The 13790-nt window shown below is 28.3% G+C and overlaps 1 long non-coding RNA gene across 6 annotated transcripts in view; it reads left to right on the forward strand.

The window, feature by feature from the left end:
• The first annotated feature begins 1849 nt into the window (after nucleotides 1-1849).
• The window catches only part of LOC129907776 (uncharacterized), a 68821-nt gene continuing 56880 nt past the window's right edge, over nucleotides 1850-13790 (forward strand). For 4 of the 6 annotated variants that reach the window (XR_008771151.1, XR_008771149.1, XR_008771148.1 and 1 more), the window contains exons 1-2: nucleotides 1850-2098; nucleotides 2161-2508. This is a non-coding gene — a long non-coding RNA (uncharacterized LOC129907776). Of the gene's footprint in view, nucleotides 2099-2160; nucleotides 2509-8602; nucleotides 8799-13790 lie in introns of those variants that run through there. The other 2 variants (XR_008771150.1, XR_008771152.1) reach the window with 2 other exon arrangements.

Here is a 13790-nt window from a genome sequence, read left to right on the forward strand (position 1 = left end):
AGGTAATTAAAAATACTTTAAAGTCTATAGATTAAAAATTGCCCGTGTTGCCGTATTGTTTTTTAAAATTAAAATTAATTTTTTTTTTTAACAAAACCATTTTTTTTTGCTTAAATTTCATAAAACAAATGATAGCAAAAGATTCTCTAGGTAATTTAAGGAAAATATATAAAAGGCTGTAAAGGACAATCTTCCATCGTTTAAGCAATAAATCCAATTTTCTAACATTCTGACCTCAAACACAAAAAAAATATTTTGAAAACAACGGCAACACCTACAATATTTTAAAATACATTTTTGAAAAGCCAGAAGCTCAATCTTATCTCTTAAATTTAAATCCACTAAATTTAATCAAGGCTTTTTGAAAAAATGGTCCTCAAACTCAGAATTAAAAAAAAATGTTATTAGAAAAATTTAAAATGACTTTTTTCAAAGTTTTTCTAATAAAATATGAATTTATTTAAAAAAAATTTTTGGCCATAAATATTATCAGTTGAATTTCGAAGCAAAAAAGGTAAAATATATAACACTTTTGAAAAAAAAAAATGAAAAATTATTTCAATTGCAAGGTTTTTTTTATTAAAACTGAATGTTTGCATTGAAATAATTAATTTTCTCAAAGACTGTGGTAAATAGGAAATTTAAATTTTTGCTATTTAACTTTCAACAGTAAGGGTTATTAAATGAATAAAAAATAATTTTATGTTTAGATGTTGAACTTTAAAAAAAAATAAGTTACATTTTTTTTTTTCAAAACTTTTATAAAAAAAAGTTCTTCGAAAATGAAATACTTTTTAATTTTTTTCATAAACCGTAATACATATTGACATTTCCTTTTATAATTTGAAATCATAATAAATGCGGCCAAAAAAATTTTAAAATAAATGCATTTTATATTACGACCAAGTTTAAAAAACGACATGTTAAAATTTTTCAATAATTTTTTTTTTTCAAAAATCTGAGTTCAATTACCATTCTTTCAAAAGCCGTTCATTCAATTAACTTAATTTTTATTTTACATATATGACTAAGCTTCTAGCTTTTAAAAAATGTATATTTGAATATTGTAGGTGTTGCCGTTGTGTTCAAATATTTTTTTTTGTGTTTGAATTCAATTAATAAGAAAATTGCATCTATCGCTTGAACTATGGAAGATTGTCCCTCACTCCCATATATTTTTTTCCTTGAATTTCCTAGACAATCTTTTGGCATCAATTAATTTATGAAATTTAAGAAAAATTTTTGAAAAAAATTTGTTTTTGTTCACAAAAATCTTCAATTAAATTTAAAAAATCAAAACGGCAACACCGGCAATTTTCAATCTATAGACTTTAAAGTATTTTTAATTACCGACGTTTGAAAAAAAAGATCATCAAAATCTAAGCTGTTCGGCCGGGTTCCCTAATATTGCCAATTTTTGAGCTTTAGTTACTCCACTTATAGCAAGATCCTTTCCATATGACAATAACATCAATTATTAACCTTGACTCGTTGACATTTATTTAAAAATAAATTCCTAAGAGACACAACTGTCTATTACGAGATTTCAATCACACAAAAAGCATTATAGACCTTTCCATCAGAAAAGACAGACTATATAACAGAATCTATCCATGGCCTAAAAATTAATCCTCTGTGAACTAAAATATAAACAAATCCTTATTTTGTCCACAGTAAAGAAACAATTTGCGTCACATAAACAAACACAAAATACGAAGAACAAAAAAAAAGAAATGTGAACAAAAAGGCAACTCTAAATGACGCACGACAAAATATTTTCTTCCATATACTCTTACTTATCGATGCTTTTGGATCAAAGGATCCCTTTGAGAAAAGTACAATATTTATTTTATTTTTTCGTTTCGTTGACAACTACAAGGAGACTCGATTATTTTATTGCTAAGAAATAATTTTAAGGACTCGTAAATATTTTCGTATTTTCTGTCGCGGTTAAAGGTTTCTCCAAATGGACCCAAAATAAAATTTGTTTCAACAGAAAACTAAATTCATTGAACTGAATATACACAAACAAGGATGACATTTCGATTTATATAGAGCCTTGGAAGAAAAAAAAAAGTTATTGACTTGTATACAAAATGTAACCTATCCTATCCTCGAGGGTAAAATGAAAATGAGAAAAATTCTCTCTATTTCTTAAAGTAATTATTTGGTACTCTATCCATGCTAATGTCACGTTCCCCAAAGAGGAGACATCAACCCGATGCACATCGACAAGATTGAATAATTTGGTACTGAGCATTCATGAAGCTGCCACCATGCCTTACATTTATATGTGATGTCAGAATTTGTATTCCCAAAATGTAAGCTTGAGCGATAATCTCTCATGTTAACGTCATGTACTCACTCGCCTCCTTTTTTTTTTAGAAAAAGGAAATTTTCATCATGACGCATTTCATCATCCACATTCATGGTGTATCGGTCGGTCGGTCTGTATGTCGGTTGGACAGACGGTTGTTCCGAAGGACGACGGAAGTGTACTGGTAAAAGGTAAATTAGTTCTTCCTATTCTCGGAAAAAACACGTTCCAGGGAGTTTCTTTTGAAATTTCCTGAAGTCTTATTGGTTTTTTGAGGGGTTGGGTGGGTTTTTGGGTTGTGTGTATGTTTCTATTTATTGAAATTGAATATTCTGGATGGATTTTTGGGTGAATTTTGTTTTTTTTGTTTTGTTTGGTTGTTGAAGAAATAAGGATATGCTGCTGTGTCATGTGGAAGTAATTTAGAAATTCATGAATAGAGATTTTCATAATGTTTCGACATCATATAGACAGCAGCTAGAGAGGTGTGATGAATTCCACTGATGAGTTAACGATGTTCTGTTCTGATCGTAATTTGGTTTTATTTGAAAACGTATTCAATATTATGCTGAATCGATTTGATGAATTCGAAACATGATTTTGAAATTTGAGCTTTTTGAAGAGAAGGCCTAATGAAGTTGTCAATTTTTTGAGATTTTATCTACGAATGCATGTGTTGAAAAATCGATGTGGAACCTATTATATAATGAAAGGACATTACATTTAATTTAAGTTGTAACACTTTTAACCTTTAAATTAGTAAAACTCTAATTCAATTCACGTTTTTGTATGCAATTTCAACTTGGCGCCCAACGCGAGACCCTCTATTCTGAAAAATAACGTTACTAGAGCCTACAATTAATTTATTTAAGTTATTAATTTTTTTAAGGTTTTGAAGGCTTTTTTTTTAGTTTATAGGGTCCCACGTTGGGCGCCACTTGTAAGTATTATTTTGTTGATGATATTTTTTTTAAATATTCGATATAATCTCGTCTATAACACATAAAATCCCTTTCCAATAGCTGATATGTAAAATTTTTTTAAATGTCATTTTGAGGATTTTATAAATCTCATACTCAACTCATAAATCGAAAATCCATCAAATTTATTCTCTTTTGCATTAAATATTGAATACTTAAGTCATTTTTAACAGAGATATTTTGCTTTAATTTGCATTATTTATTTATTTATTTGTATTCGCATTAATGTAGGTATGTGTAAATGTATTATGTGAAGTTGAAATCCTGTGGATGGAATTTTTAATCCCTTCAATTGTTTGGGGCTTAAAAGATTTGTTTTTACTTTTGTGTGTTAATGGAGAATGAAATAATATTATTAAAACTCTGCCAGTGAATATGCAATCAAAAGCAAAATTTTTTGAATGAAATTCGAAAAACTTGAATTGTGGTTACCTATTGCAATTGGAAATATGTAAAGGTAGGTACATTATGAATCAGGTATATTGATGCATTCAAATATGAGAGTAGATAGATATTTTGAAGTATTCATTTCTTTTGGTTTTGGTCCTTTTCTGTTGGAATAAAGCCGATGAGAATGGTACAGATCGTTGTTAAAATATGCAACTTAGGCTCTTTCTAAGTCATAAACTACAAGCTGGAGGGCTTTGGAGCATGTTTTTGACGCTATAAAGTCTTATAAATCGATGAACCCTGGCAGCATCCACGAAAAAGTGACGCCATTTTCTCCCGTTCAGCCTAAAATTTTTAGCAGTGCGGCATAAATTTCAATTAAAAATTAAAAATAAACTTTTGGAGATACAAACATTTTCTATAGCTTGTTTGAAAGATAATAACCTAAAGTTGAATACTAATGAAGGATTTTGAAAAAAATCAATCATTAAATAGGGTAAATAGGGGTAAAACAAAATTGAAAAAATGGTCTTTTTTCTAAACGCGAAGTTGTAGAAAATTGAATTTTTTTAAATTTATTTTAATGCTGACAATGGTATTGAAAAAATTCTAGAAAATTTCATAACCAAGTTATAAAACCAAGTTTTTTAAAACTTAAACATGTGGTAGACCTTTGACAAAGTAGTGATTATGGGAAGGGGAAATTTTTTTTTTGACGACTTGAAAAATGCCATTCAAAAGATTTTTTTTCTAAATCTCTGCGTTTCGAAATATGAATTTTTGAAAAACACCTACTTTTTAAGGGGTATATGGGTGGTTTTTTATTTTTAGCAATTTTTTTGGAGCGTGTCAAAATGTCTCAAACTTGTAAAATATATATTGTTTATGGTCGTGCACATGCATGCGAAAAAATTGGTATTCTTAAATGATTTTTGACCGAATAACGGGAAAAACAAGTTTTTTTTGTCCCAAGTGTTTTGACCGTTTTTTATTTTTATATTTTTTCTTCAACAGATAAAAAAATGAAATTTATACTTAAGATAGATATTAAGCAGGAATATATTTGTGCAATTTCAATCAATTTCGTTTAACATTTTTGAGATAACGGTAAAATAAAGTTCCACTTTTCAACAAGTTCTTTCTTTTGATCTAGAGCATTTTCATTTGGTATATCAAACATAACTGTACAATGTACATTTACTAAAAGCAACACAATGTTAAATTAAAAAACTTTAGAAATACCTCAAAACACCTGTGGCCATCCGCATTCTCAGTTTAAAATTTCGACATGGTTGGCTTTAAAAATTTCTAAATTTGTTTGTAAGCATTGTAGAAATATGATTGAAGCATCATATAAAAGGTGAAATAGTAAGCTTTCAGATGTTATAAAATACATTATAGGTTGTAATATCAAAAAATGGATTTAATGGTGTTAGAAGATAAAAAGGATTGCTTTTTTGCTTATTTTGATGAAAACTGATTGTGTTCAAATGTTAGCTTTTTTTGTAGATGTCGTGCAGACATGGTTGAAATGAATAATTTGAGCTGAAACAACAGATGGTATGAATTTTACTATAGGTTTTGATAGAAAAAATTGGATTTAATGGTGTTAGAAGAAAAAAGTTAGGTTTTTTTTTTATATCTTATAAATTTTTTTACATGAACGTTTACAAATAAATAATTTTTAGATTATTTTTTTTTAACAAAAGCACAAAGTTATCACGTGAAATTATCGTCCGTAAACCGACTTTACAGACAATCACTTTTTTTTTTAATCAAGTCGATTTTAATGTTACTTAAAGATTTTCTTTCTTACTTTCATACTTCCTCGTATACTAAAATAAGATTTTTTTTAATTAAATTTAAACACTAAAAAATCACTGTTTACTTAAAAATAAATTCAAACTTGAAAAAAAAACTTACTTTGTCCACACGCTGAAATGAACATTCCCTTACCCATAAAATTTCGTCTGCTTCATATAATCCTATTCTGTCATGAAAGTTTATTTTTTACTTCTGCCAATCCATGTCTCATCAGTCAATAAACTCAACAACATCTCACATGTCAACGTGAATATCACAAATGGCACACTCCATCATTTTGGAGGCATTTTTTTTTTTTTGAAATATATATATAAACAAAAGAACACGGTTTGTAAGAGGTTTTTGAATGTTTTTCTTATTTTTTTTTTCTATTTGTTTTTGATTTATGTCAAGGACAGAAAGCATAGTGTTTCATTTGAACCTTTTAAAAAGGTTTCAAGGTTAAAGATTCATTCATATTTCCAAACGGTTTTCATATATCTAATATTTTTAAATCAATTTTCTATTTCATTATTTAAGTAAATTATTCAATTCGGTTAAAAGCATGCTGATGCTGATAGTGACCATGACAAATAGAATTCTTTCCTTTGCTTAATATACCTACATTCATTTTCACCTGATGTCAGTTTTTCTTTTTTATTTATTTCTAAACATAAACATCTTTTTTTTTTTTGTCATATGAAAAATGAGCCTTTTACAGCTTTTGTTGCATAGGAGCGCATTATGCTGCACAAAACGTGCTAAATCTTCATCATCTCTCGGAAAATATTGTATAAAACTTCACTCAATTTTCGTTGTCCTTTACACAACACATTTTTGCGGTTCGCCTGCAGTGTGGTTGCACTTGTGGTTTTATCTTAAACAAAATGAAAAAAAAAGGACGAAACTATATCATCACCATGCATGGTGTATGCATTATTCTAATGATGTAATCATTTATGTGATGAAAGTTTTTTTTTACCTTTTTTTTTGAATTTTTTATCCTGTCTAAGGACTTTTAACACTGAAAAAGTGATGGTAAAAAATTAAATAAATAAAGATAAACATCTGCATATCATTTTGTTGTTTAAGTTATGAAAAGGGTTATGATGTTGGATAGTTTTTTAAAACAGAACTTCTTAATGGACTAGGCTTTTTGGGGTAGAAAGAAAAATTACACTAGTTTACAATAAAATTAAATATTTTTGGACACTAAGTGCCGTTTTACTTTTCGTATAGATTTGAGTTTAGAAAACTTGAAAATCTTATCTAAAAAAATGTTTATGGATAGGTTTTCGAGATATGATTTTTCAAAGTTTTTTGTCGTTATTTTTCCTAGCAAACATAGTATTTGATCTATATCTTGAGTAATAAACAATCAATCTTAACAGAAAAACCACCTCAAAGCTAAATAAATAAGTACGAAATACTAGAACAACTTTTCTGCGTCATTCTAGATTTTTAAGTGCAATGTGTCAAAACATTTTAAAAAATCGAATTTTTATAGGAAATTTTTGCCAAAAAAAAATTCTTATTGAATGAAAAAATCAAAATCTTCCGAGTCATCATAGTTTAAAATTTTACTTGTGTAGGACACATTCTGAAAAATATAAGTAGATAGTTTTCTTCAAAAGCTATGGATAAATTATAAAGATATGACCATTTCTGTAACAATCAATATTTTCGACTCTTTTTGTTACTTTTTGAGTTTTTGTCTATAACTTGAAAACCAAGCCGAATTTGAAAATTTGCATTAAGTAATTTTTTGTAGATAATTAAATTTTCTATCGATATGTATCCTTTTAAAAAATTTTAAAATTAAAATATTATAAAAAACTTAAAAAAATAAAAAATCAAAAAAGAGAATTGATGAAAAATAACGACAAAAACTTAAAAAAAATCATATCTCGAAAACCTATCCATCGTAATTTTTTTTAAAGTGATTTCCGAGTCCCTGAGGTCAAAGAACGTAAGAAAAAATAGTGGGATTGTTATAGAAAAATCGATAAAAGTTTGAAACTCAAGTGTCCTCATCACTTGAGTGCCAACATGCCAGAATTTATTTCTGCCTTCCATAATTTAAATAAAATTTCTTTAAATTTTCATTGTAAAATAACCTCAAACCATCAGCCCTTGACTGCGAATTAGTTCCTGGGCATAAACATCTTTGCCACGCAGAAGTATGTTCTTATATAAATTCTTTTCCACCATAATAACCAGTGACGACATAAAGCAGAAGAAATCTCATATTCGCATCGCTGGTTTTAATTCGATGGCGTGAGAAGGACGATGTTTTTCCTCAACATCGTTAATAGTCCTTGTGACAGCTGCTGCTATGTCCCTGACAACAAGAATTGTATTTATTTTATTTTTTGCAATAATTTTGAAACGATTAAATTTTTTGTTGGCAAAGAGAAATTCACATTTTTTTTGTATATCTACCTATTTTTAGTTTTTACCAACGTCATCAACACACATAAGCTGAACAAAGAACAGCAGGGATCAAAATAAGGTTTTTACGTTAACAAAAAAAAAAAGTAAATATTTAATTAAATAAATGCCAATGACGTCAGAGAACGTTTCCATTTTTATTTTTTGATGTCAACAGCAAGACTTTTTATTGCCTTTTTGTTGGCCCTGTCAATATCTGGTTTCATGTAAAAAGGTTATGCTCTAAACTATTTTTTAACATTACGATGGAAAATATTAACCATTGTCCGAATAATTTCTAGCCTTGAGCCAAAAGAGTGGCTAAATGCGATTCTGTCGTGCATTTTATTTCATATATCTTTTTCATAATATTTTTTTTTGTTCATTCAATTTTAAAGTAAAAATACTTTGTTAGTTATTCAACTCCCAATTTTGCAAAAAAAAAAAGGATATGTCTACAATTTGGTATTGGGTAGGTGAATTGCTGCTGTCTGAAAGCATTTTTTCAAGTGCTACTACTGCCTACCAGCTGATGTCACAAGCTTGCTCAGTCGTATGTGTACATTTTATATGTAAAACTAGAACTTTCAAAGAACTCAAAATTCATACACGTTTTTTGTACTTTTTTTTTTGTTCATCCTTATTTTTTTTTTATATATTTATATATAAATGTATTTTAAAGTGCTTTTTAGTTAATGGCAGGCATTATGGAGTCATTTCCTGTTAGCTCAAGAGTAATGATGATTATGATGATGTTTCATGAAGCGGCAAAAAAATGTGCAACGAAACATCAGGGAGTGCAATTTTAAAATATGTATTTGAATTATTATGAATTAAAAAAAAACTATTCTGAATAATTATGATTTTAAGTTATATAAAATATGTTAAATTGATGTTTTGAATTGAAATATGTATGTGTATTTGCCACTTCTTAACGTTTTATTTATAGTTGAATGATCTCTTTTCTTTTAGAGAGATATGCTATAGCGAAATGAGGTTCGGAAGATTTACCGGAAGATAAACCTTGAACTGAAGCCTGACAAAGACAAATATCCCTGTTAGGCTAAGAAATTATATTTATTTGTAAAAGAACATTGGACATTTTTTGATAAAAAAAAACAGTCACTTAAAAAATCAGTGTTTTTTTTAGGTATAGCTAAAAAAAAAAATATTTTAAATTTTTACTTGCGATATAATATATCGCAAGTAAAAATTTAAAATATTTTATTATTATGTAGGTACTATACATCAAGTTATGCATTCTTAAAAAAAAAAGTTGAGATAGCATTTTTCCATGACATTACGATGATAGAGAATGCCAAAAAAGTGGGTCCCGGAAGTCCGTCTGTCTGTCTGTCAGTCTGTCTGTAAACGAAGCTACAGCCTAAACGGATGGACCGATTCACAGTGCGTTGACTAGTGGACAAAAATAAAAAAAACAAAAATGCAATATTGATCTTCTTAGCTATGGAACTGGTCAAGCATATGTTAAATTACTGTTTTTGGCTGTTATTAAGTTTGTTTTGCTCATTTTGGGGGATTAGCGGGACTTTCAAAAGCACTGAAAAAAATTTTAGTCATTGTGATAGCTCGAGATTTTATTTTTGTGCATTTTCATTTGGTTCGTGTAAGAAAAGTACCAAAGTTTTATTTTGTTTTATTTGTGAATAATAATCATGGATACATTGAGAACTTGTATGAGTAGTTTTATTTAATTTTTTAAATAAATTTGAATTTTAGTGAATTATCGAAAAAAATTCCTTTTTAAGGCATAAAATTTCATCTAAATTAAGCCTACAAAGTTGTAGTAGCAAATTGTAGCACAATGATTTATGCCATTATCTTCTGTTGTTATTGTTTTTTTAACAACACGTTTAGTTTCACTGCTAACCTTCAAAATATTTCCCTTTTTGTAGGCCAAAGTCGGACCAGAAAAAATGAACGACTTTTTGAAAGGTGGATTTGTTTTGGCAAAAACAGGGGAGAAGATGAAGATATTGAGTTTATTTTAAATTAGTTAAGTACTAGCAACTGCCAGATAAAGTGTTTTAAGAAAAAAAATTGATAAATTTCGACATAAATCTTCATCCGAGGGGGAAGCAATGCATAAAAAACAGCTTTTTAACGCTTTTTTCCATTTTGGTTATGTTTATAAATTAATTTTAGCAAAGTATAGTAACATTTTTAGTGTCGTTACACTGTATTAATATTTTACTTTGCGGAAATGTAAAGTTTTCATGCTAATTTTTGCTAACCTGAAAAATTTTCAACATTTCTAGGACAAGGTCAAATCTTTAAAAAATTTATAAAAATGGATTTTTTTATAAAAAAAAATCACAAAATATTCCATACAATTTAAAAATGATCTAAAATACAAATTATGTTTTTTGACTAAAACCTCGAGGATGGGAACAATGTTCATGTTTTCGCCGAGAAGCATCATAAAGCTAATCTTAAAAATAGACTTACACTTCCTGATAGCATTTTAACATGTCTGCAAAATGTATCCCCTCTTGATGAAGGGGAACTAGTCGTGGAAGACACAAACACTACATTTAGAAGCGTCGTCAAAGACGAAAAAGAAAAATTTGCAAGCGTTTAGCCACTAAAGTGGGCGTGGCAGATGGCGGAGAGGGTCAAAACTATTTTATATTTTTTTAACTCATCTAGGTAATCAAATTTCCTAAATTTGGTGCAAACCGTTTTTAAGGTATAAACAATCATATACAAAAGTAGGCGTGGCAAGGGGCGGAAAGGGTCGAAACTATTTTTTTATATTTACACTCATCTAGATAATCAAATATCCTAAATTTTAATCAAATGGTGCACGCCGTTTTTTAGATATAAATAATCATATACAAAAGTGGGCGTGGCAGGGGGCGTGAAAATTTCGTCAAATTTTTAGAATTTCTCTTTATTACATCTACAACAATTTTTCTTTGCAAAATCAATTCCCTTTTGGAAAATTGATTTTTGTCCACCATCTCCATACAATCGCCGCACTGTGCGATTGATGTCCAAACTTGGTACATATGTAGCATTATTTGGCGACTCACCAAAGGGGTTTTTGGAATTAATTTTTTTGGATCAAAAATAACGGTACTTGCCATAAACCGATTTTAGGAAAATTGAAATTGCTCAAAATCGGCTCCAACGATTTGTTTAAACAATTTAGAAGTAAGTTTTAAGACAAGGTTTATCTTTCAATGAAAAAATTTTATTTTGAAAATCATTATTAACTGTACCTGCCATAGAACCGTTTTTTTGTAAAAAAGCATTTGTATAATTTTTATATATGTAAGCCAAAAACAATATTTTGAAAAAAATAATTTTTGGATTTTTAAAAACAATTTGAAAATTTTCGAAAACGGGACATTGAATTTTTTGAAATTTTGTTTTTACATGTTGATTAGTGTTTCCTACAAAATGGCATACCAATTTTATTTTTTTTCCAACAAATTATTTATAAAAAATTAGTTTTGTTTTTTTTAAAACGGCTCTAACGATTTTGACAATGTCTCAATGTGTATATCAATCAAAACTGCATACTTATTTTGGAGGGCAATTTGATTTCAAATTTTGTTTTATTTTTTTTTATACCTATATAGAACCTAACTACATTTTCCAAATTTCTATATAAAAAGTCTTAAAAATTCTAAGAGCAAGTTCGTGCGACCCAGTCGTGCATTTTATTTATCTATGGAATGCTTGAATCTCAAAGTTTTCTACGTGCTTTTGAAATTTTCTGATCTTAAAATGTAGCTACTGAAATAGAAAATACTTGGTATAAATTTAATTTCACATTGTTGTCCTAAAAACAACTGAACCTAATTTGTGGTTGACCAAAAGTATGCTATAATTTCTATTTTAGAATAAACCATACTGCAGATGGCAAAAGTTTCGCTAGTTTTTAAAATTGAAGCAATTTTTCAGAATATAGAAAAGGGCGTTTTTAATTAATAAATCGTAGCTTCTGTGTGATTCGACTTTTGAGGTCAATCCCGAAAGTTATTTAAACAGATTTTATAGACCCAAACAGTTAAAAGTCATTTTCCTACATAAGATTTTATGTGATGTAGGATAGTTTTCCTTATCGATTCTTATAAAATAACCACGTAAGAAGAAAGTTTGGTGATTGGTTTTGGCAATATTTTTTCTACTTTTTAGTTTTGTTTTTAAAAGTTCTTACTCTTAATTTCACTTAAAGTAGCTTTTGTGTGTTTTTTCATTCTATTTTGGGCAAAAAACGTGTCTTTACTTTTTCCAAGAAATCATAAGAGGAAAAAAATATTTTATAAGAGAAAAACCATAAAATGTACAATTTACGAAATGGCACAAACTTGAGTGCTAAATACAAAAACTTCTCTCCCAACAAGTTCTTATTTTTTTCCCAAATAGAATGTCACAAAGTTTTTATCATTAAATTTTAATTTTGTGAATGCTCTTTCACATTGCATATTGCATTTGAAAAACTCTTCCCTGAAAGAAAGTCCTTTTTTTTTTTTATTTTTTCTTCTTGGAAGTTTAATGCTGTTTTGGAACTACTTTTTTATTTGAATCAAAATGTTTGTATTTTATTCTTTAAAGTAATTATAAAAACGAGTGTTTTAACTTTCCATTTTGTAGTTTAATTCAAGTTAAACTTAAATTAATATTCTGAATAATATCAAAAGTCTAGGTTTCTCTTAAACATTGGATATAGGAATTTTGAAAACTCGTTTTCTGAAAATATTCATTTATTTAAGTCTCAATTTTTTAGAAATATACAACAATTGAAGAACCATAGGGATAAATGTGATATAAGGTTAATGGCGAATGAAAAAACTTGCTCTCATATTGCCTGTAAAAGTGGTAGTAAAAATAACCTCATAAAACATTTCTTACATCATGAACTTGTCTTCCAAAACGTTAAGACTTATTCTTAATTGTTGCGCTCTCTGAAAAAACTTAATTACCGACCTTTGAGTTTTGTCCTGTCTAAACACACGTTCACCATTATCCTTAATCCTTTTTTGGTTGGCTTGGTTTTAATCCCCCAACAGATGTTTATCTCTTACTGACAATCCACAATGACTTTTCTGTCAGAGGAAGAAGAAAAAAAAAATGTTATTCTGACTGTTTCTGTTGTCATACACACACAAAAAAAGGATGATTTATTCCTTCGAAGTTCAGGCACTGTTTTGGCTGTGGGATATAATCTGGAGAAATATTTTTGGCAATTTCTTATTTGCCATGACAAGTGGTATGGTGGTTGTTATATGAATTAACAAAGAAAACATACATAAAAACAAGTGAAAATGTGGCTTTTTTGTGAGGCACAGTCGCACAGTGAAGTATGTGTGGTATTTTGGAATCAAACAATAATTTTAGGAATTAAATACAAAAAAAAGCAAAACAACTTCAACCTCAAAGAACATTTTTTACATTTTTATTTAATATTTTCGTATGTATATAGTTAAATTTTCAGTTTGTTTCTTGACATTTTAGTTTTTTAAATTACATACATATATGTTGAATTCTTGTCAGCAGCACTTGACAGGTTTCAAGGCTAAAATTATCCTCGTGCACCAAATCTTAAAAGAATAAAATTAACCAACATAAGTTAAACTGTGTTTTTGAGGAAGTTTCTGCATATTTTTTAACGTCCTACAGTTAAGATAACAATTATTATTTTAGTATGGAATGTTTACGCCTTAAGATATGCAAACTTTTTTTTTTTGTATGAAACGGCAAATACCAAGCCGTTATCGTTATTTGCGCCTGTCTCTCCCTCTACCAACAAAAAAATGTTTTCGAATATCGAATATTTCGAAATATTCCTATTTAAATAGTTTTAAAAACAACTCTTGGTAATAAAATCTGGATTTGAA

Source organism: Episyrphus balteatus, chromosome 1 (assembly GCF_945859705.1).
Source record: "Episyrphus balteatus chromosome 1, idEpiBalt1.1, whole genome shotgun sequence".
Taxonomy (NCBI): domain Eukaryota; kingdom Metazoa; phylum Arthropoda; class Insecta; order Diptera; family Syrphidae; genus Episyrphus; species Episyrphus balteatus.